Here is a 17,042-nt window from a genome sequence, read left to right on the forward strand (position 1 = left end):
TATCCCCCAGACCACTGTAGTAGAGAACATGGGTGAGCCACCATCGATGGGAGGGTTGCAGCAAGCAATCAAATGGACGAGAAACATCAAAGCCCGTGGCCCGATGGTATTCCGGCTTCACAGCTGGTGGGATTTTGCTCACATCAAGGCTCTATGCACTCATTCTATGGATTTGGGAGGAAAAAGAGCACCGCCATCCACCCCTGCCCCGACTTCATGAATGTGACAATTGTAACTATCTTCAAGGGAGATAAATCATGCTGTGGAAACTATCGAGGCATTTCCTTCTTGTCCATAGCCGGGAAAATCCTGCCACACATTCTCTTGAATCACCTACTTCCGGTGGCTGAGGATATCCTCCCAGAGACAGTGTGGCTTTGGACCATCCAGAGGAACTTCCAACATGGTCTTTGTTGCCCGACAAATCCAAGAAAATTGTTGAGAACAACACCACGAACTCTTCATTGTATTCATCGACCTGACTAAAGCATTTGACTCAGTAAATTGTGAGGCTCTGTTTATTACGCTCCAAAGATTTGGGTGTCCAAGGAACTTCATCGCAATCCTGCAACTTCTTCATGATGAGTGCAACTGCCTTGAATGGGAGATCTGAAACAGTAGAGAGATGAGTATGCTGACATTCGGCATGATACCTCTTTAAAATCCTGACTTGTGTCAAGCAAGGCAGGGTCATAGCCCTTGTATTATTTGCAATCTACCTGACAGTGGCTATTCACCTCATCAAAGATCCATTGCATTCTGGTGTGAGTATTAAATATCACCGAGATGGAAAACTCTAACCTCAGCCACCTCCCTGCCAAATCTAAACTGACCAGCATAGACATACATGATATAAAGTTTGCCGATGACTGCAGAGTCATTGCCCATTCTGCACCAGATTTGCAAGCTACTCTCGATCTCTTCAATTCTGCATACAAGAGACTCGGCCTGTCCTTGAACGCTGCCAGAACAAAACTCATCAACCTAGATCTGGTCAGTCAAATATTTCACCTCTCATTTATGTTTAAGGAGAGACTCTGGAATATATTGGGCACTTCTCATGCCTTGGCAGCCACCTCTCTCAAAAGGCCACCTATGACAAAGAGATCCAACACCGCTCAGCAGCACCAGCTCAGCCCTCCACAAACTACAGCAGCAAGTGTTTGACAACAAAGACCTCTGCAAGTCAACATAAGTCCTAGCCTACAGAGCAGTTGTCGTCACCACACTCCTGTATTGCAGTGAGACCTGGAGTGTGTGCCTGCGATACACAAGAACTCTAGAGAAATTCCACCACAGTGCCTCTGCCGCATCCTCTGGATTCAATGTGAGAACCATTGAATAAATGGTAGCAGCCTGCCCAAGACCCGTGGCTGTTTATCCCCAAGCACTAAGAGACAAGAGGTGAGATTTGTAAGGCATTGACTGTTATTGATAAAAACTGGAGTGGTCCCAGTAGATAGGCCAACCACTTTCAGGAACTTAGCAAAGCAGACCCAGGCAACTATAAATCTATTAGTTATATGTCACTATCAGGTGAATTGATCAAAATTGAACAATTACCAACATGATAGTAACCTGCAGCTCACCGTTTTGATTTCAGGAATTGATGATCCAACCATTTAACAAAGCTCTGCACAAAAGGTTATTAATTAAGCCCGAAGTGATGGGGATTCATGGCAACATCTGATAATGGATAAGAAACTGGCAGAATGATAGGAAGCAGCAGCCTCTTGTTAGAGGAGCAATCTCAATGCATTTGGAGAGACGAGTATGCTAACATTCGGCATGATACCTCTACAATCTCTAATTCATATTAACAATTTCGCTTCAGAAGTTTTATGTAAACTATTCAAAAATTGCAAACACCAAGCCAGGAGCATTCATTAAATCTGACAAGGCTGATCAGGCACTACATGAGTCAAGACAATATCATGTGAAATATAATACAGAATGATGTGAAGTACAGCACGTGGGAAAGAAAAGTGGGAGATATTTACTCCAGGCAATAACTAAAGATGAAGTTGCAAGAGTTTAATGCACTCAAAGAAGTGAACATTACAGAACTCTTGCTCAGAGCTAAAGAGAAGTAGAATTGTGATGGATTTTATACTATTTAAGAGGGGGTTGAGCAGGACAAGTGGGAGCCAAGAAGAAATGGGTGTCATGGACACAGGGCAAAAGGAGCGTTAATGGTAGTGTTAAGGACAAAAGGTGCTGATAGTGGCATAAAAGTAAAATAGCAGAATGTGTCAAAAGCAGAACAAGGGTCAGTGCTCTGTGGAAGCAAAAGAGTAAAACAGGTGACTGATGGGTGTGTGTGTGTTGGTGGGGGGGGGTGGAATATAAATAAATTAAATAAAAATACATAAATGAATACATATATACAATGAGCTCCCACCATTCACACCCCCCTCCATCGTGGTTTCATTTACCCGGGCGAAACTGTGTATCAATTCACAGTTTGCGACGCTGAAACCTTGCTTATTCGCGGTTAAATCCCAGTTTAAACACACATGCACAAAGGTTAATAAAGAACATACTGTACTTTATAAAATTCCATTAGAAACACTGTTTGTCCTCTTATCCTCGAAGAAAGCGTGCACTGCAAAAGTCCTTTCACTGCGCATGTGCAGTCTCCATGTGCACATGGGTTGCTATGATTTACAGGATTCTACAGTAGTACAGTATTTTGCAGTACAGTTACAAGATGAGACAGCACATTACTAAAAATGTGAGTCACAGCCAAGCAGAAGACATCCCAGGAAGGTGATGACACTTGAACAAAAAGTCACAATCCTAGAGAGACTGCAAAATGATGCAAGTGCTTCCATGCTGGCCAGGGAACACTTTGCAAATGAATCCACAATCAGGTACATTAGGCAGTCTGAAGAAAAAAATAAGGGCCAGTGTTAGTGTTTCTGGTAGTCGTACTGCCACGGTAACTTTTGTAAGCAGGACAGATCCACACTTAGAGGAAGTGGAGGAGTTACTCAACGTGTGGATTGAGCACCAGCATCAAAGGAGGACCCCAGTTAATGGTCCAACCATTCAAATATAGCCCTTGAATTGCACCAGAACATAAAGAGCAGTAAAGGGGCAGTGCTGCTGACGATGAAGGTGGTGCAGAAAGTGCCTGGTCCTTCTATTTCCAAAGAATTCTCAGCCAGCACAGGGTTGCTTGATCGCTTTAAAAAGCATTTCAGGCTGCATAATGTGCTTCTGCTGACCATGCAGGAGAGTTTCCCAAGGCGCTGCAGGAATACACTGAAGAGAAAGGCTATCAGGCAGACCAGGTCTTCAATGCAGACGAAACTGGCCTGTTCTGGAAGAAGATGCCAAGGACCTACATTTCAAAAGAAGAAAAGACAGCTCCTGGATTTAAAGCAGCAAAGGACAGGTTGACACTTCTGCTATGTGCCAATGTGGCTGGCTTTAAATGTAAACCAATGCTGGTTTATTGATCAGAAAATCTTCAAGCTTTTAAAAAGGGAAAAATAAATGTCACCTGCCAGTCTTTTGGAAGGCTAACAGCAATGCCTGGGTTACAGCAGCCGTATTTGAAGACTGGTTTGCCTATTGCTTTCTGCCAGAGGTCCGCATTTATCTGAGGGAAAATAACCTGTCTTTCAAAGTTCTACTAATCCTCGAAAACGCACCTGGGCATCCACTGTCTCTTGCTGAGAACCATCCAGATGTTGAAATTTTGTTTCTACCCCCAAATATGATCTCTCTGATCCAACCAATGGACCAGGGGATCATTACCTCGTTCAAGGCTTACTACACCTAAAATTTCAGTCACATCCTTCATCTTCTGGAAACAGACCCTACAACCACATTCCGTGATTGCTGGAAGAAATTCAACATCCTCGCAGTAGGTATAATTAAGGACTCATGGGATGAAGTTAGAGCTTCAATCATAAATGTCTGCTGGAAAAAAGTTTGGCCCTAGGCTGTAAGTGATTTCACAGGGTTCCCTAATGTGGATGCTGAAGTGGCCAGGATTGTTGACTTGGCAAAACAAGTTGGAGGAGAGGGATTTGAAGACATCCCCACAGCTGAGGTGGATGAGTTGCTTCAAACTCATCGAGAGGAACTTTCTACGGAAGAATTGGTTGAACTCATAATTAAATGAACCTAAACAGGAACAGGAGCGGGAAGAAGAGCCTAAAAAGACTCAGTGCACAACCAAGATGATGGCAGATCTCAAGGTCAGCCGAAGATTTGAAAAAACAGGTAAAAGACCATGATACAAGCATGAGAAGAAGCATCGCCTTTTGTAAAGTGATTGACACAGCTATTGCTCCTTCCAGAGAACTTTACAAAACTGAAAAACAAACGGCGAAGCAGTCAACAATATAATTCTTCTCATCTAAATCATCCACATCAACACATCAGCCACATCACCCACTCCATCTACATCCACTCTCAAGTAAATTATGATACCTGTACTAAGGTACAGTACCTGTATTGTGATATGTATATTATACGACAGGTACGTACTGTATTCTGTAATTGATGAGTTTTAAATTATTCCTTTAAATTGTTTTCTTGTACTAACAATTTATTCAGTACAATTGTCTTCAAAGTACCTGTACTGTAAAGTATTGTACTACTGTACTGTGATTTACTACAGGGTACTGTATTCTGTAATTGAAAAATTTTACATTGTCAATACAAGAAAACAAAAACAAATTCTTCAGTAAAATTGTCTTTAATTTAATAAAAAAAAGTTTTTAATTGACTCCATTAAAGGTAAAAATGTGAAATTTGGAGATGGCTGGGACATATCTAATTCAGTTGCATTATAAACTGTGTTCGCTGTTTGCAATTTCACCCTTTGCAAGTACGGAACCCCTGCAAATGGCAGGGGTTTACTGTAATTGGATTTTAAAAAAGGGTAAAGATGGAGGAAAGAGTTCATGGTCTGAAGTTGTTGAACTCAAATGTTAAGTCTGGAAGGCTGTAAAGTGCCTAATCGGAAGACGAGATGCTGTTCCTCAAGTTTGCATTGAGCTTCACTGGAACATTGCAGCAGGCCAAGGTTGGACATGTGGGCATGAGAGCAAAATGGTGAGTTGGAATGGCAAGTAACAGAAAGGTCTGGGCCATGCTTGCGGACTGAGCAAAAGCGTTCCGCAAAGCGGTCACCCAGTCTGCATTTTGTCTCCCCAATGTAGAGGAGACCCCATTGGGAGCAGCAAATACGGTCGACCAAATTGAAGGTGATGCAAGTGAAACACCTGAAAGGAGTGTTTGAAGCCCTGGAAGGTGTGGAGGGAGGAGGTAAAGGGGCAGGTGTTGCACCTTCTGCAATTGCATGGAAAGGTGCTGTGGGAAGGGGATGACAACTTGAGGCGGAGGAGTGCACCAGGTTGTCCTCATCATTGTAAAGCAGCAGAACGGCACTATACTGGATCTCGTTATAGACTTTAACTTCCAAGCCAAGTTATGAACAGCAAATGAACAAGTGAATTACATTAGTAGAAAGTCACATATTTTTACAATGTTTAAGCTCTGTTAATTCCTCATATTGGGGGAAAAAGTTTGCAATTCTTCTCTCAAATTAATCATAACTAATCTTCTTAAGAATGAATGACTGTTAAACTTCTCATATCTATGGATGTCATCTACTTAAAAGTCTTCAAAATCCAAGGCAGATTGCAAAGACTCCAGATAAAACTAAATGATTTGAAAAGTCCCAACTCAAACATCAAAATAGTTACAGAATTTAAGTGTTTATTATATTTAAAAGCAGCTGACAATCAGAGGCATATCTGAACAAATCATTCTGTGCGTCTGTGAGAATTGAATAATTTCACTTCCCCTTCTAGTAAACTGTTTTGAATATAACCAACTGGTGATCGAAATATTATACTGATTAAGGTGGAGCATGATTTCTGTGAGGTAAATGGGTTTTTAAACTCATGTACAATTAAAGGAGACAATACTGATCTAATACTTAAAATGCTTCATTTTTGTCACAAAGAAATGTTATGCTTGCTTATTGGAAAGCAACAGCAACAACAGCAGCTTACTACAACAATATTGAGTTCTATTAACCAAGACTATGGCTGTTAAAACATGGCAAGAATTGAAAGAACTATAAATCTCAGACATATCAGAGCACAGTATGATCTTGGGCACATTTTGGTGACTACTGCATTACATGTCACTTCCTCTGGACCACAGTTATTATGGGGAGACAGCACCATCCACAGCAGAAAAGTAGTGAACTTATTGTGTACATTTAAGATAGTTTTCTGCAGCAACATAGAACCATAGAAAAGTTACAGCACAGAAGGAGGCCATTTAGCCCATCTTGTCCATGCCAGCCCGAGGACACCCAGGTGCCCTTTCTAATCCCACCTTCCTGCACCAGGCCCATAGCCCTGCAGCTTACAGCACTTTAGGTGCAGATCCAGGTACTTTTTAAAAGAGTTTAGAGTTTCAGCCTCTACCACCAACTTGGACAGCGAATTCCAGACACCCACTATCCTCTGCGTAAAAAAGTTCTTCCCCATGTCCCCCAACACCTTCTGCCACTTATCTTGAATCCATGTCCCCTGGTTCTAGAATTCTCCATTAAGGGAAACAATTTTATCCTGTCCACTCTATCTATTCCCCTCATAATTTTGTACACCTCAATCAAGTCACCTCTCAGCCTTCTTTGTTCTAAGGAAAATAACCCCAACCTATCCAATCTCTCCTCGTAGCTACACTTTTCTAACCCTAGGGAACATTCTTGTAAACCTCCTCTGTACTCTCTCCAGAGCTATTACGTCCTTCCTATAATGTGGTGACCAGAACTGCACACAATACTCCAGTTATGGCCTCACCAGTGTTTTATACAATTCCAACATTATATCCTTACTTTTATATTCAATACCTCTGCCAATGAAGGAGAGCATTCCATATGCCTTCTTTACAACCTTGTCTACTTGAACTGCTGTCTTCAGGGACCTGTGTACTTGTTCGCCAAGATCTCTCACTTCATCTATCCCTCTTAGTATATTCCCATTTATTGTGTAATCCCTGTAACTGTTTGACCTCCCTAAATGTATGACCTCACACTTCTCTATGCTAAAATCCATCTGCCACTTTACTGCCCACTCCACCAACCCATCTATATCGTTTTGGAGATTATGGCTATCCTCTACACTATCCACTACTCGGCCAATCTTTGTGTCATCTGCAAACTTCCCAATCGTGCCCCCCAACGTTCACATCCAAATCGTTAATATATAACGCAAACAGCAAGGGTCCCAATACTGAGCCCTGTGGAACACCAGGGCATCCATCAACCATTACTCTTTGTTTCCTGTTACAAAGCCAACCTTTTATCCAGTTTGCCACATTACCCTGAATCCCATGGGCTTTTACTTTCCTGACCAATCTGCCATGTGGGACCTTGTCAAATGCCTTGCTAAAATCAATGTACACAACAACATCCACTGCGCTACCTTCATCAACCCTTCTTGTCACTTCCTCAAAGAATTCAATCAAATTTGTGAGGCAAGACCTTCCTTTAACAAATCCATGCTGACCATCCCTGACTAGTCCATGCCTTTCCACATGGCAGTTAATCCTATCTCTTAGGATTGATTCTACTAATTTGCTCACCACCGATGTAAGACTAACTGGCCTATAATTGTTTGGCATTTCCTTTGATTCCTTTTTAAACAACGGAACTATGTTTGCATTTCTCCAGTCCTCCGGTACCTCCCCTGTATCTAGTGAAGATTGCAAAATCATCCTCAGAGCATCTGCTATCTCTTCCCTGACTTCCTTCAGCAGCCTCGGAAACAACCATCTGGCCCTGGTGACTTATCAACTTTCAAGGATTTCAACCCTTCGAGTACTTCCTCTCTCTTTATGACTAGCCCGTCCAATATCTCACAGTGTTCCTCCTGGACTACTATACCTACATCCTCCCTTTCCTTTGTAAACACGGAGACAAAATATTCATTCAAAACCCTTCCCACAGCCTCTGCATCTACACACAAGTTTCCATCTTCATCTCTGATAGGTTCCACTTTTTCCTTATCAACAAAAGCACTACCATACCAGATTTTGTAATGAACCTGATTTAGTTAACAGTAAGGGGACATTTATCTAACAGTCATTATAATATGATTGAATTTAATGGTAGGTTCAAAAAGGAGAAACTTAACATTTACTAAGATTCTAGATTTTGGCAAGCTTAACATTAATAGTCTGACACAGAAACTGATGACAGCAAATTGGTTCAAACTGTTATTGGATAAAACTATAGATGAAGAATGAGAGGTGCTCAAAGATGAACACTGCACCTTAAATGATACAATGGCCTTGGAAGGAATACATCACAGATTGACCAGAATGCCACCAGTACTCCAAGGGTTATAGCATATGAGGAGAGATTACATAAAATAGGCTTGTATTCCCTGAAATATAGAAAGATAAGGGTGATTTGAGCAAGGCTTTTAAGATTTTGAAAGAAATTGAGAGGGTAGCTAGTGAGAAACTTTTCAATAGGTGGGGGAATCTAGTACAGGGGGGGGCATAGCCTTAAAATCAGTGACAAGCCATTCAGAAGAGAAGTTAGGAAACATTTCTTCACACAAAAGGTGATTGAGATGTGCCATTCTCCCACAAAAAAACATAGATGCTTGCTCAATTAATAATTTTAAATCGGAGATTGATCAATTTTTTTCTAAACCAGAATATAAAAAGTGTTTCCAAGGCAGGTGGATGGTGTTAAGACATAAAACAGGTATAATTTCATTGAATGGAAGCACAGGCTTGAGGGGATGAAGGGCCTCCTCCTATGCTTGTTTGGGGTCAGGATTTGAAATCCTCTGTGGCAATTCAGCCTCAGCTAAAAAATGGATATACTCTGCATCCCCTTTAATTTTTTATCCCTCAAGTTATTTCATTTTTCATTTTTAAGCATTTACCCATGATCCTTAGCATGTGAATTTATTACATAACAAAGTTACTGAAGAAATTTTAACTACACTGGACCAAGGAACATGTGTGGTAGTGGGTGAATGTTTTTGAGACAGGGAGGTACTTTGTGGTGGTATTCCAAGGGTCAGTGCTGTTAACCCTCAAATTTTATGGACAACTTACAACTCTGGTATGCAGCAGCGTAATACTGCAGTGATACAAAACTGAGCATAGCAGTATACAGTGATTGAGAATAGTTGTGTTCTTCAGGATTACAAAGACAGCATGGCAGATGGCATTCAACGATGCACATTGGGGGGAATGTGAAAAACAGTGCACTATAAATGTTACGATTTTGAAAAGTGTAGATGGGCAGAGACCTTGTACACAAATCCTTAAAAGGTGGCAGGACAAGTTGATCAGGTGGTTATAAAAAAAGCATATGGGTTACTTAGGTATTTAAACAGATGCACTGAATATAAAAGCAAGAGATACTGCTAGAACTTTATAAATTGCTGGTGAGACCAAGGGCTATTTTGGACAATTATAGGTATCACACTTCAGGAATTATGCAATGACCTTAAACGATACAGGGGAGGTTTATCAGGGCCAGAGTTAAGGGACTTTGGTTATTAGGAGAAGTCAGAAAAGTTAGGACTTGGAACCAAGAAGGTTAAGAGATAACCTGTCATCGTGAAAACCTCTTAGATATTGAAAGATGGAGAAAACTTTTTCCTTTTGTGAGTGGCTCATTAACCAGAAATCAGAGATAAATTCATTACCAAAAGATCTAAAGGAAAGATGAAGAGAAAACTTTCCACTCAGAGTTAGTAGGATTTGGAATGCTCTACCTTAAAAAGGTGATGGCAGCTGAGTCCATAAATAATTTTAAAAAGGGAGTTGGACAGGTCCTTGAGGATGAAGCACTTTTAGAATTATGAATATAAAGCATGGGTATGGGACTACATACAAAACTGCTCTTTCACAGGGCCAGTACAAGTAATGCAGGCCACATGGCCTCCTTCTGAACTGTAAGTTTCAATGAGTCTATGAGCATGGTAACAACCTACATTTTGTCTCAATTACCTGAGCTCAAGCAAAAATTCTAACTGAACACAGAAGTACGTAAGAAACAGTAGGAGAAGGCCAAATGGCCCCTTCCAGCTTGCTGTGCCATTTAACAAGATCATGACTGATCCTTGACTTCAACTCTACTTTCTCACCAACCACAGATCCTTCGATTCCCTCAGAATTCAGAAATCTATTAATCTTAGCTTTGAAAAACTCCATAGCCAATCATCCACAGCCTTCTAGGGTAGAGAATTCCAAATATTCACAGCCCTCAGTGAAGATATTTCTTATTCAGTCCAAAATGGCTGACCCATTACCTGAGAGGATGTCCACTAGTTCTAAATTCTCCAGCCAGGGGAAACAGCATCATAGCAGTTACCCTCTAAAATGTATAGTGCATTAAAAAATACTAACATGTCAATGGAATAGTAAATTACTTGACATATCTCTGTGCAAAAGTAACAATTTTAATTAATATATTGGCAAATTGCAAGAGTTGTCATTTTTTTAATGAATAATTAGATTCTTTGTTTATGTCAAATTGTGTTAAATTTTGTTTGATAACACTCCTGTGAAGCACCTTAGGGTGTTTTATCATTTTAAAGACATTATATAATTGAAGTTGTGTTTGTGTACACAAATCTGAAAATAATTATTTCAGAAGAAACACTCCTTGAGCTGGAAATAAAACATAAAATGCAAGGGTGAAAACATCATTCATCAGTGTTTTAAAAATAATAAATGACGCCATAGCATTTCAGGAAAGAACGGTTAAGCTATTTTCTTCTTGTTGTTGATGCTGATAGGCCTGTTCTATATTTGAAGCACTTTCATGTTCTATATTTCAGATTTTCAGCATTGCAACTTTTCCTTTTGGTCACTACTCTTGAATTTTGGGGCGTTTAAACAGTAATTTTAGTATTTCTGCTTTACACCGACATTTAAGCTGCAGCATATCCGCGTAAGCAGAGATCAATGCTGGGCAAAATTGTAATTCAAGCCAAAGAGGTTCTGCTTAGCTGCAACCCATACCATCCATACCTGTAGTGTAAATGCACAATGAAAGCTATTTAGCTGCTTGAAATACATCCTAAGTTGTACTTCAGCATCCATGCTCTGAGATGTTAGTTTAAAGGCATACAAAACCTGTAATGTGAATCTAAATTGATTTCACATTTTTTTGGATACATCATTGTTCTATCACAGTCATTTATAAGATGCTGAATCAGGTCAGTCTTAGGATGACATGTGAGGTTAAAACCAGCAAGTTGCAGGCACTATTGTAATGTGCCAGCTGTGGCACAGTTGGTAGAACTCACCTCCAAATCAGAAGGTTGAGAGCTCATGTCCCACTCCAGAAACCCAAGTTCAAAAACCTAGGCTTACGTTCCAGTGCAGTACTGAGGGTATGCCGCACCCTCAGAGATGCCATCCTTTGGATGAGATGTTATACTCATGCCACTGCCGCACCCCCCCCCAATCTTCCATCTGCTTTCTCAGGTGGACATATAAGATTCCAATTCACCATTTCAGGGAAAAGTAGAGCAGTTAACCCCAGTGTCCTTGTCAATATTTACCCTGTAATCAACATAATTAAATAAACAGATTATCTGATTATTATCACATTAATGTTTGTGGGAGCTTGTTGTCCACTAATTGGCTGCCACATTTCCTACATTACAACAGTGACTACACTTCAAAAGTAGTTCATTGGCTGTGCAGTGCTTTGGGATATCCCAAGTTGTGCAAGGCACCATTTAAATGAGAGTTTTTCTTTCTTTTGATTCACATTACAACAGAAAGCTATAATGGTTTGTGAGGAGCCATGCTAAAGGAACATTAACGATCTTACATGGAAACAGTACTTTTGGTTTTCTACTATAAAGTAATTTCCATTGTTTTAAACAAAAACATCCAATACACCTTAGGCTAAATTTTTCCCTTTGTGATGTCAGATTATTTGGGACTAAGTAAGGCATTTCAGTAACAGTGGTGTTGAAACGTAATGGAGGGAAAGAAAAACCACATCGCTGATGCTGAAAATTCACGCAGCTCCGAAGAAAAAAAACTTCACTATTAACAGGACTAGTAGGGTTATGCTAATGGTGTTAAATGCAGGACGAGACTCGAGTACAGCATAAATGTCAGTACGCATGATTTGGGCAAATGGCCTGTTCCTGTGCTGTATATTCTATGCAGTTCTATGTTCTGGATTCCTCTAGAGGCAAGAAGTTTTCTGTTTCTACCCTATCAAATCCCTTTATCATTTTAAAGGACTTGATTACATCATCCTCTCAACCAGTTAAACCCACCAGGATAATAAAATCTACTTTATGTAATCAGTCCTCTTGATTTAACCCTTTAAGCCCCAGTATCATTCTGATGAATCTACATTATGCCAGTTCCAATATACACTTAGGTCCTCAAAGCTTTGACAACTCTATGTATAATAAAGCAAATGTCAATTAAAAGGGAAGATTGTGTTATGAAGCCCACTTGCAAGTACATTGTTTTTAACCAGTTAAAAAATGTACCTTAAATCTACATTTAACCAACCTGCTACTGAAATCAATAGGCACTGCTTCAGAGAATTCATGATTATGTAAGTGATAGGATAGCAAAATAAAGCAACAAATAATACTGAATTGCCTGTTCTGCCTTCATCTTTTTAAACTTTCTGAATCAGATCTGTACACTGATAGGTGTCATTCAATTTGCCGTGAATCATCTCATCACAGCAGATTCGTCATCATTTACAGTATTTTTCCGCATTCAACCTGCTCTCAGTTTTGCAAGGGTTCATATCTTATGTAACAAGCCAACAGTGGACAACAATCTATTTTATACTTCTTGGCTCCCCACAGTGTTCAGTTACCTGGGTTAACCTCTAATAACTAACTTTCTACTCAAGTCAAGGTCATTTTTCTCAACTTCTCAGCATAAATATTTAAAGCTGGTTCAGCAAAATACAGAAAAGATGCACGCAGCATTTTTTTTATTCCCTTACAATTGATTTTGCCATGCGTGCTCACTCAAGCATAATACTATCATAGGCAGGCACATCTACATCAACTAAAACTTGGTGTTAAACAATACAAGACACTTCACAGGCCCAACAAAATGGGAATCTGTGTGCTTGTGAAACAATGCCCAATCAAAAGCATTGGGAATTTATTCCATTTAACAATAGTTAATGTCAAAATTATTGGAAATTTTGAAAAGTGTTTTATTTACCCATTGTGCATTTGGATGGATTTTACAGCAGCTGCAGTTTGCAGCAGAGCAATATGAAACATCTTTGGGCTAATTTCATCCATTACTTTGCTTTCTTCGAATGGAAAAAAATTAATCTGTCAATGATAGCTAAAACAAAACACTGTTTTTCCATCTCGTGCTGAAAAATCAGCATGAAGATTTTCAGTCCAGAGAACAGTATGGTTTTGGTACAGTATAAATTCCCTTTCCATAGCCCAAAATGAAATGCTTCTATCCAAAGCATAGAAAGGAAATCTTTTCCAACACTAGCATAACTGCTCCCATACCAGTCATCTTTGTGGCTTCTCTGAAGACTGCCTAAACTTGTTATGAAATGAACTGAATCAAGACCAATTTAAATTATTTTTCACAAACTTAAGTAAGAAACTTATATCTCATTAGTCTGGGCTGATGTTAAAGTCCAAGGTGAAGGCTATTGTTTTGAATCACGTTTATCACATTTTCACCATTCACAGCAAAGTGTCATCACATGAAACAACAGTGCAAAATCCAAGGGTATGATTCGTTAAACTAAGCACCATACGCCGCTATAGCGGAGAGTCAGACTGACTGGATTGCTCTGTGGCAAGCCAGCATGGGCTCAATGGGCCGAATGGCTTCCTTCTGTGCCATATATGACTCTGTACGATACAAAGGCATCAAAGAATAAGCATTCCAAATTTTAGATTCTTAAACCACGAAAAAGCTTCAGATGCCAGATTGTTTTCAATGAGTAAAGCAAACAAACTTGTATTCATATAGCACTTTTCACAATCACAGGATGTCCTCAAGCACTTCAAAGCCAATGAAGTACTTTCGAAGTACGGTCATTCTTGTAATATCAGTAATATGCATCCAACTGGACACTGAAGATGCAAAACATCTGGCAATTTTAAATGGAAAACTCCAGTAACATTCTAGCTTCAAATCAGAAAGCTTAAGAGGCAGCTTGACAAATACATGAATAGGATGGGAATAGAGGGATACGGACCCTGGAAGTGCAAAATGTTTTAGTTGACAGGCAACATGATCGGCGCAGGCTTGGAGGGCTGAAGGGCCTGTTCCTATGCTGTACTTTTCTTTGTTCTTTGTTCTTGTTCTTAATCATCCACCAGTCTTAGAATCATGGAAGATGCAGAACAGTAGGATGACATTTGGACCAAGCTTTTGGTAAGGTGCAAAAACAATATTTAAAGTATCAACAATTTCCCATGCACAGGTAGGAATTCCTCATGCTGTTATATTAAAGGTACAAACCTAGGAGCTCATAAGACATATGACTTAAACCATACAGTCCCCATCTTAAGTAACTGCTTAAGAGAGGATAAAAATGCACCTAGGTATAATTTCTAACTTATCATAGTCCAAATGGACATCTTTTATCAGGTTTGCTTAAAATGTATCAATATAAGAACATATTTTAACACTGGTGTGTGCTGCACACCACCATAATTGAGCTATTGGTTTGAATCTCAACCAATAAATGTGGCACTGGTATGATCCCAAAGCCTTCAGAACAGGCTGAAGGAGCCGAGGTCTCAGGTGGGTTCTAGGGCTTGCGGAGGTTACAAAGAAAGACAGAAACATGGAAAACAAATTTTAAAATCAAGGCGCTACCGGACCAGGAGCCGATGTAGTTCAGCAAACACAGGGTGGATGGATGGATGGACAAGACTTTTTCCAAGTTATGATATGGTCAGCAGAGTTTTGAATGAGTTCAAAAGGACGCATGGTGGGAGGCCAAACAGGAGAGTATTGAAATAGTCAAGTTCAGAGATAATAAAGGATTGGGTGAGAGTTTCAGAAGCTGATGAATTGAGGCCAGGTGGAAATGGGCAATATTAGAGAGGTGGATTAGGCAGTCTTGGTGATGCAGTCAGCAGCTTACTGCAGGGTTGAATAGGACATCAATGTTGCGGCTGGTCTGGTTCGGCCTCAAGACAGCGGCCAGGGAGAGGGTTGGAGTATGGGGCTAGAGAATTAAGTTTGTGCTGGGGACCAAAGCCAATGACTTTGATTTTGTCAATATTTAATTGGGGGAAATTTCTGTTCATCCAATACCAGATGCTGGAGAAGTAACATGACGAATCTGAGACAGAGTAGGGGTCAAGAGAAGTGGTCGTGAAGTAGAGCTGAGTGTCGTCAGCATACAAGTGGAACTGACATTATGTTTTTGGCTGACGTTGCCAGGGACTAGCTTGTGGATGAGAAATAGGAGGAGGATCAAGGATAAATCCTTGGAAGACTCCAGAGTAACATTGCATGAGCAGGAAAAGAAGTCTTTGCAGGCAATATGGAGGAGCATGCTGGTAATGATACTGAATCAGTAATCTAGGGACCCAGGTTAATGCTCCGGAGACGTGAGTTTAAATCCCATGGCAGCTGGGTGAATTTCAATTCAATTAATTAATAAATCTGGAAAAAATTGCTAGTTTCATTGACAATGATCCTGAAACTACTGGACTACCTTTAAGGGTAAGATATCCACTGTCCTTACCTGCATCGGCCTACACGTGACCCCATACTAAAGCAATGTGGTTGACTCTTAACAGCCTTCTGAAATGGCCACTCAGTTGCATCAAACCGCTACAGAAAAGTTAAAGCAAAGTTGAAGAAGAATAAAACCAGATGGACCACCTGGCATCGACCTATGCACTGGAAAATGACAAATGCACATTCTGCCTAGTGGACTCTGGGCATTAGTGCCAAATTGTGCCCATTAGTCAAGCAACATCCTGACATAGATATAATCAGGGAATCATACCTTACAGTCAATGCCCCAGACTCCTCCATCACAATCCCTGGGTATCTCGTGTACCATCAGCATGACAGACCCAACAGAAGTGGCGGCACAGTGGCATGCAGTCACGAGGGAGTGGTTGTGGGAGTCCTCAACACCAATTCCAGTCCCTATGAAGTTTCATGGCATTAGGTCAAACATGAGCAAGGAAACCTCCTGCTCATTACCTCCTACCACCCTCCCTACTCCATGTTGAGTACCATTTGGAAGAAGCACTTAGGGTAGCAAGGGCACAGAATGTACTCTGCTTGGAGGAAGTCATGTCCACAATCAAAGAGTGGCTCAGTAGCACCCTACTGATCAAGATGGCTGAGGCCTGAAGGTCATATCTGGCAGACTGGGCCCTTAGCAGGTCAACCAACATGAGGGGAAAATCTACTTGACCTCTTCCTCACCAAACTACCTGTTGCAGATGCATCCGCCCATGACTGTATTGGTAGGATTAACCTCGGCACGGTCCTTGTGTGGACGAAATCCCATCTCTTCACACCGAGAACACCATTCATCGTTTTTGTGACACTATCACTGTGCTAAATGGGATGACTCAGAACAGACACAGAAAGCCATCAGCAACAGCAGAATTGTATTCCACCACAATCCGTAACCTCATGGCCCAGCATATCCCTCACTCGACCATGACTATCAAGTCAGGGGTCCAACCTTGGTTCAATGAGGAGTTTAAACGAACATGCTGGGAGCATGCTAAAAATGAGGCGTCAACCTGCTGTAGTTACACTCATGCAACCAAGAGATCAGATCAAAATTCTGCAGTCCTGCCACATTTAGTCATGATGGTGGACAATTAAACAACTAACAGGAGAAGGAGGTTCCAAATGATGCAGGAACCTAGCACGTCAGTGCGAAGGACAAGGCTGAAGCATTTACGACCATCTTCAGCCAGAAGTGCTGAGTAAATTTTCCATCTGGGCTTCTTCCTGAAGTCCCCACCAGATAGATGCCAGTCAATAGACAATTCAGTCCACTC

The 17,042-nt window shown here is 40.7% G+C and overlaps 1 protein-coding gene across 9 annotated transcripts in view; it reads right to left on the bottom strand.

Moving 5' to 3' along the window:
* The window catches only part of LOC144686660 (serine/threonine-protein kinase tousled-like 1), a 184,622-nt gene that overhangs the window by 112,927 nt on the left and 54,653 nt on the right, over nucleotides 1-17,042 (bottom strand). Inside the window, exon 1 of one of the 9 annotated variants that reach the window (XM_078552156.1) lies at nucleotides 16,022-16,158. The exons of the other annotated variants lie outside the window; for them this stretch is intronic. The gene's annotated coding sequence lies outside the window, so the exon portion shown is untranslated. Of the gene's footprint in view, nucleotides 1-16,021; nucleotides 16,159-17,042 lie in introns of those variants that run through there. 9 annotated transcript variants of the gene reach the window in all.

Source organism: Cetorhinus maximus, chromosome 11 (assembly GCF_964194155.1).
Source record: "Cetorhinus maximus chromosome 11, sCetMax3.hap1.1, whole genome shotgun sequence".
In the NCBI taxonomy this organism is placed as follows: domain Eukaryota; kingdom Metazoa; phylum Chordata; class Chondrichthyes; order Lamniformes; family Cetorhinidae; genus Cetorhinus; species Cetorhinus maximus.